Source organism: Physeter macrocephalus, chromosome 8 (genome assembly GCF_002837175.3).
Source record: "Physeter macrocephalus isolate SW-GA chromosome 8, ASM283717v5, whole genome shotgun sequence".
In the NCBI taxonomy this organism is placed as follows: domain Eukaryota; kingdom Metazoa; phylum Chordata; class Mammalia; order Artiodactyla; family Physeteridae; genus Physeter; species Physeter macrocephalus.
Window position 1 is genome coordinate 55931919 of NC_041221.1, and position 7263 is coordinate 55939181.

Below are 7263 nucleotides of genomic sequence, written 5' to 3' on the forward strand. Positions count from 1 at the left end.
GCAAGAGGGAAGAGACATGGGAACATATGTATATGTATAACTGATTCAGTTTGTTGTAAAGCAGAAACTAACACACCATTGTAAAGCAATTATACTCCAATAAAGATGTTAAAAAAAAACACACAATACCTCATTTGGTTGATCTTTGTTTTCATTTCTTTGCTTACAAGTAATGTTAACTATAGTTTGAATGTTTATTGTCTTTGAATATTTTCTTTGGAAAATATATCATTTTTCTATGTGTATGCTTGCACTTGTATATCAATGTGTATGTGTCTGTGTGCTTTAGTGATTGTAAATTCTTTGCATGTAAGAAAAGTAACTTGGGTCTGTACAATGCAAATTATTTTCCCATTGTGTTTTATGTCTTTTATTTTAGTGTTTAATGTTTTTCTCTTTTTGACTGATGACTTTTTTCATAGTTATCTTATATCCTTTAAAATATCTTTCCTTCTCTGAGAAAATATAATGGGTTTATATACTTTTAAAATATTTATGTTTTTATTTTTCTAGACTTAACTGCTTGAACCAATTGCTGTTTATTTTATATGGTGTGAGTTAGTTCTACTAACTGGACTAATGCATTTCTCTTCCGGAGGAAAAAATTTTTCCTTTGTATTCATGTTTGTCATTTCAACATTACATCACTTTTTACATATATTTAAGTTCTAATTCTCCCTATTCAAAAAAGCCCACCTTCCACATTTTCCATCTTCTGATTACCTCTTTTCTTCATTTTACACTTGAAACACATGCTTTTTAAGTTTGTCCACCATTTGGAATTGATAACCAGGTTGTTGACCAAAATTTCTTCAAGCTAATCACATTATGTTGGTCAATACATGGCATTTTGGTTTGCAGTAAGGGAACTCATGTGTGTATTTCAAAAAGCTTTTATCACATTGTACCTGACCTTTCACTTCTACAATAACCAGTCACAACTCCTTTAAGCAACTCAACCTGTTTCAATTGATTGCCAAAAAAACAAACAAAAAAAATGCTTTCCTTTTTTAGCTACTGTTTTCTTCCTTTTATCCCCTAACCTTGATATTCCCAGTTATTGTCATGCCAAATCATGTATTAAATTATAGTGAATTGTCCCCAAGTTTAGAATTCTCTATATTCGTTCTCTCCTTTTCTTTAAACTTTTGCTGAAGACTCCAGAAAATTGACTGCAAAGACTGGAAATCCCAATGACCCTTTTGATCTCTGTTATGTTTTAATGGCACGTATTATTTGAAAGGGAAAGAAAATCAAAAATAATTCACATATAATACTACAAATGGAATTGCCATCCTACTAATAAGTAATAAAAAATAAGAAATAATAGAAAAGCAGAATAATAATATAGAAATTTTTAAATAACAAAATGCACAATATCTTGAGATACCAACTAAAGTTTTTTGTTGATTTTTTTCTCTTGAGACTCACAATCTAAATCTCTTCTCTTTCCTGCTTATAGTTTTCAATCTACCATACCATTAGTGTGTATAAATGAATTTAATATGTTTTTCTTAATTGATCAACTCAACTAGCCTTCAGTCCCTATTACCTCAGTGCTGTATAATCTTAATTTCCCTACATATGTCAAAGTTTTAGAATATATAAATTAAAATTCCTAGTTACCAAAGTATATGAAAATTATAATTTGAAAACTGCCACATAGACAAGAAACCTGGAAAAAAATTTCTATAGGTTCATGCAACTTCCTCCATACTGGCTGTGCTGTGTTGCATGAAAATCTAGTCACCAGTGGCAGCAGCCAGGTCAGGCAACAGCACATTCCTGTTAAATTTTCCTAGACACATTAGCCCTGTGGGTACCACTGTCAGCAATTTGCAAACAGATTTGGGGCATCCCACCTATACTTGAAAATCGAAGAATGAGCTGTGATACTATTATGTTTCTCATTGTATTGTATTATTACTGATACTTAAGAACTCTTCTTGATTTCTGAAACATCTAATTTACTAAACTCCTCTGTTTTCTTTCTTTTTTAAAAAAATTTTTTGTAATTGATTTCTTGGGGTTTCTGGGTAGATAATCTGCCCATATTGTATATTTTTTTCCTTCCGATGGTTATATTATTCTTCATTTACAAGAACAAAACAGTTCACCTCCCATTCCTCGACTGTGCTGGCCCACCAGAGCTGGCATAGGCAAAATCAGATTTGGCTATATTAAAATAGGACCCCAATTATTTTTTCCTATAACATTTATGATATGTCACTGCCATTCTCTTTCTTTTAACCTTTATGCTGTTTTGTTTTAGATTTACCTCCTATAGATAGCTTACAGTTGGATTTCTGGGTTTTGAATTAGGCCGAAATTCTTAACTTATAATTGAAGTGTTAACCCTTTAATATTTATTTTCACAACTGGTATGTCACATATTTATGCCTTCTATTTTACATAATTTCTATGTTTATTTTCAGAAATCATAATTTGGATCAAATATTTATTTCATTATGATTTATATGGATTTGATTAAAATAGATCTTGATTATCATTCTTTTCGTGATTACCTTTTCATCAAAACCTTAAGACAGTAGTTTTCTATCTATCAGGTCCTGAATGAAATACGAATTTTTGGATTCTGTTTACGTGAGTTCTCTTCTCTCCTCACCTATTTCCTGGTATGGTTTATTTCACTTAGAGATTCCAGATGCAGAGGAGTATGTTATTTTTTTAAATTTTATATTATATATCTTCTTTTGTTTTAGCATCTAAATTTGTCTGAAATTATATATACAAAATTAAGCTTTTTTGAAATTTTAAAGGTTGCTTTCAATGGTCATTACCAGTCCTTTTCTAATACAGCTTTCCCATTTTCAACTTATTTTGGTTTCTTTCTCAATCAGTTACACTGAATCTTTGAGACTTTATTCAGGAAAAGTATTTAAGCACAATAATTTCTGAATCTTTATCAAAGTACCTTTTGATTGTTTTATTCTATTACCAACAACTTCACAGAATATTGAAAATTGAGTCCTACAATTTTCTCCTTTATTTAATCCATTACCTTCTGGTATTTAATGTTATAAAAGGTAAGTCTCAAGCAAGCTTAATTTTTGTTCTTTATAGTTTTTGCTTCTTTATAGTTTCTTTATTCTGGAATTTCAGAAAGTGTAACTGATATGCATGTATTTTAATTCTCTTTGCATAATTTGAAGACTTGGGTAGTAAATTCTCTTCTCGTGACTTTGATTATTACTTCAATTTAATTTTTCTGATCTCGTTTAGGACACCAATTTGTAAATGTTTATACTATCTTCTATCTTTTTCTTCTGTAGTTATCATTTTTTATCATCATTAAATCTTTTTCTTACTCATTATTTACAATTCCTACTTTTTTACCTTAGTCTTCAATTTTCTGTACTTTTTCCCTGGTATTAATGTTTGATTTGATTTTCTTCAGTTTTATTTCTGTTATTAATGTTTCTAATATCATTTTAAATCCAGTTATACAAGTTTTGAGAATTCTCAAAAGGACTAGAAAACTCAGAAACAACAAAGATTCCCTTAGCTAAATATACCCAAATTTGTATATTTTATTTTCTTAATTTATTTGGATCTCGATTCATTTCGGTTTACTATTGGACTCTACTAATTTTTTTTGCATCATTGCCTGTTGCCTCACAGTTTTCCTATTTTCATTTTACTTCTTGCTTCTTGAAGCAACAAAGAGGCAGTCAGAAAATATAACAAATGCCCATCTCTCTGAAATAATTATTTGGCTGGGTAAAAAAATTTAAATTTATGTGTTTTATTTCTTCATAATGGTTTTAAAACTATCACTCTACTGTATTCGGGTATCCTAGTTGCTGATGAGAAATCTGCTATTGGTTTTGTTGACATTCATTGTAAGCAACACAATTTTTCTTTCTTGTGGCTTTTAGGATTTCTTTTATCTCTGATATCCTACATGTTTGTTATGATGTGTTCAGATGTGAATTGAACATAATTACCCTACTTTTGGGCTTTTTCAATATGATGATATTTTAGTATGGACAGTTCTTAGCTGTGAACCTTTTGAATATTTTCTTTTTAAATTTATTCCCATTCTCTTTTTCTGAAATGTTAAACATGAAATGGAACTTCTTAATTAATCTTAGAATATCAATTTTTCTTTCAGATTTTCTATCTCTTTATGGTACATTATTGCAGGTATCCTAGGTTCTATCTTCTAATGTAATAACTGTTTCTTTAGTTGCTTCTGGGTGACTTTAAACTCATCTATTCTTTTAAAAAATATTTTGACCATATGTTTCATTACTAATATTTCTAATAGATTATTTTTCACAAAAACCTATACTTTTAAAATAATAATTTCTTACTTTTTGATGGACTGTGCTTCTCTTATTTCATGGGGACTATTCCCTCTATTATAGCTATAGAAAATTTAAAGTATCTATGTTATATAGTCTTTTCCAAATTGTTTCATTATCTTTATTTCCTTAGATAGGAATTTGTTAAGACTGTTGAGTCCATCTTCTCTCTTTCATGTTACTGAATTTCCTCACATGGTTTTAGTTCATTTTAGTCACTCATCTCTCCAGGGATTTTTCTCTAGTGTGCTTCTCCCTGTATTAGATTTTTAAGTTATTTAGAGCCCAGGTTTACCATGTAGCAGATCAGGCTGCTGATGTGGGAACATGGGACACCCCGGCATGGATTTTTATTCCCATTGGGTGACTCTGTCTCTTCCCCAGCCTGGTAGGTGGCATTCTAGGTCCTATTCACAAGCAAACAGAGTGAGACCTCATGGGGGCACCTACAGTTTTGACCATCCAGCTCCCTCCATATTCACCTGGGCTTTGGGACCAGACTGAGATGACTTGTTTCAAAGTCTGGCTTCCAGTAAGCAGTCCATACTCACACCTTGGGTTCCTTCTCTGTTTCTTTTCTTTTTTTTTTTTTTTTTTTTAATTTAATTTATTTTTTGGCTGTGTTAGGTCTTTGTTGCTGTGCATGGGCTTTCTCTAGTTGCGACGAGCAAGGGCTACTCTTTGTTGTGGTGCACAGGCTTCTCATTGCAGTGACTTTTCTTATTGCAGAGCACAGGCTCTAGGCTCATGGGATTCAGTAGTTGTAGCACACGGGCTCAGTAGTTGTGGCACACAGGCCCTAGAGCATGTGGGCTTCAGTAGTTGTGGCACATGGGCTCAGTAGTTGCAGCACGAGGGCTCTGTAGTTGTGTCTCACAGGCTCTAGAGCAAAGGCTCAGTAGTTGTGGTGCACGGGCTTAGTTGCTCTGCAGCAGTGGGATCTTCTGGGACCAGGGATCCAACCCATGTCTCCTGCATTGGCAGGAGGATTCTTAACCACCGCTCCACCAGGGAAGTCCCCCTCTCTGTTTCTGATCCACAGTCATGTCTCTTTTTGGTATAGAAACCCCATTGTGTATTTATATTTTTTTATAAGCTATCAATTATTTCTATATGTTTGGAATAAGAACATAGGATGAAACTGCCATTTGACCTCAAATTGCTATCTCACTGAACTTTTAGTTGACAAAATATGTATTTATATATTTTATTCTCTTTTTTATTGTTATGTCTCAATCTAATCTTTTTTACCTTGGATATTTTCATAAGGAAGAATACAGTAAGTCCCCTACACATGAACGAGTTCTGTTCTGAGAGCACATTTGTAAGTCCAATTTGTTTGTAGGTCCAATAAAGTTAGTCTAGGTACCCAATTAACACAATTGGCTCTATAGTACTCTACTGTAATAGGTTTACAATACTTTTCACACAAATAATACATAAAAAACAAACAAGAAAAATAAACATTTTTAATCTTACAGTACAGTACCTTGAAAAGTACAGTAGTACAGTACAACATCTGGTGCTTCTTAACAGTACCAGCTACATCACTGCTGCTTTTATGCTTGCTTCCAGACATCCTGCGCTTGAAATAAAGATGCTGTACTACTGTACGCTATACAGTTCTGTACAGTAAAGTACACAAAAGCACAACCACTTGTAGAGGATGCACGCATGTGGTAATGTATGCCAGACATTTGAACTAACTTACGTGGTTGGACATGGGAATGCATACTCCCATCTTTGAAAGTTTGCAATTTGAATGTTCATATGTAGGGGACTTACTGTATTTCAATATAAAAACATCTCAGCCAAAACCCTTTGAATATTTATTTTATTATTTTATGAACTTGTTTAATAAAGGAAAAACTTTAGGGGCTTCCCTGGTGGCGCAGTGGTTGCACGTCCGCCTGCTGATGCAGGGGAACCGGGTTCGCGCCCCGGTCTGGGAGGATCCCACAGGCCGCGGAGCGGCTGGGCCCGTGAGCCATGGCCGCTGAGCCTGCGCGTCCAGAGCCTGTGCTCCGCAACGGGAGAGGCCACAACAGAGGAAGGCCCGCATACCACAAAAAAAAAAAAAAAAAAAAAGGAAAAACTTTAAAATTCCTATAGAAATCTTTAAAAAGTGTAGACTTTCTTACATATTTAATTATGTTATCTCTCATACATATTTTCTATGATCTAAAAATTTGTTTACTCAGCATCAAACACCAATTTTATATATGCAATTTCAAATAAGGGATTAATATAAAAGTTTTGCAAATAGCTGTTTAGTATGGTGGCACTGGGTAAAATAGTTCAGCTGACTTAGAATGGCAATACAAATAAATCTACAATGGCACTTACAGGTATTACAATATGTTCTTACTTGTTGATAACACTGATATTACAATTAAGTCATGCCGAAATTGCAAAACAATAATAATAGACTACCCATGACAAAAATATTTAGTTTAAAAATACAATTTGTCACAGCTCTAAAAATGGAAAGTTATATTTTGTCATAATGATTTAATGTTAAATTACTAAAATAGCTGAAAAGCTTAAATTGGATAGTCTTGACTATTCTATTCATGCATTACATGTGCATAGGAGTGCTATGACAAATACATGTAAATATGTTTAATGCTCCAAAACCTGCAAAGGCAATTAGTGGCAATAAAATTTGTATTGGATTTGGTTAAATTTTAGACAATTAGCCATCTTCTAAATGTGATTTTAGCCAAGTAATCCAATGGGACACATGACTTACCCACATTTATTACTCATTAGAGGAGAGTAATTCCTGTCATAGCTGAACATCAAGAGATGTACTGTCATAAATTCAGATCAGCTAATGGACTCTGTAACCCTTTTTGCCCAAGTACAAATCCCTAGGTAAGACATATGAAATACAAATTGATCACAGATATGCGCTCTCATATAGATTGGATGT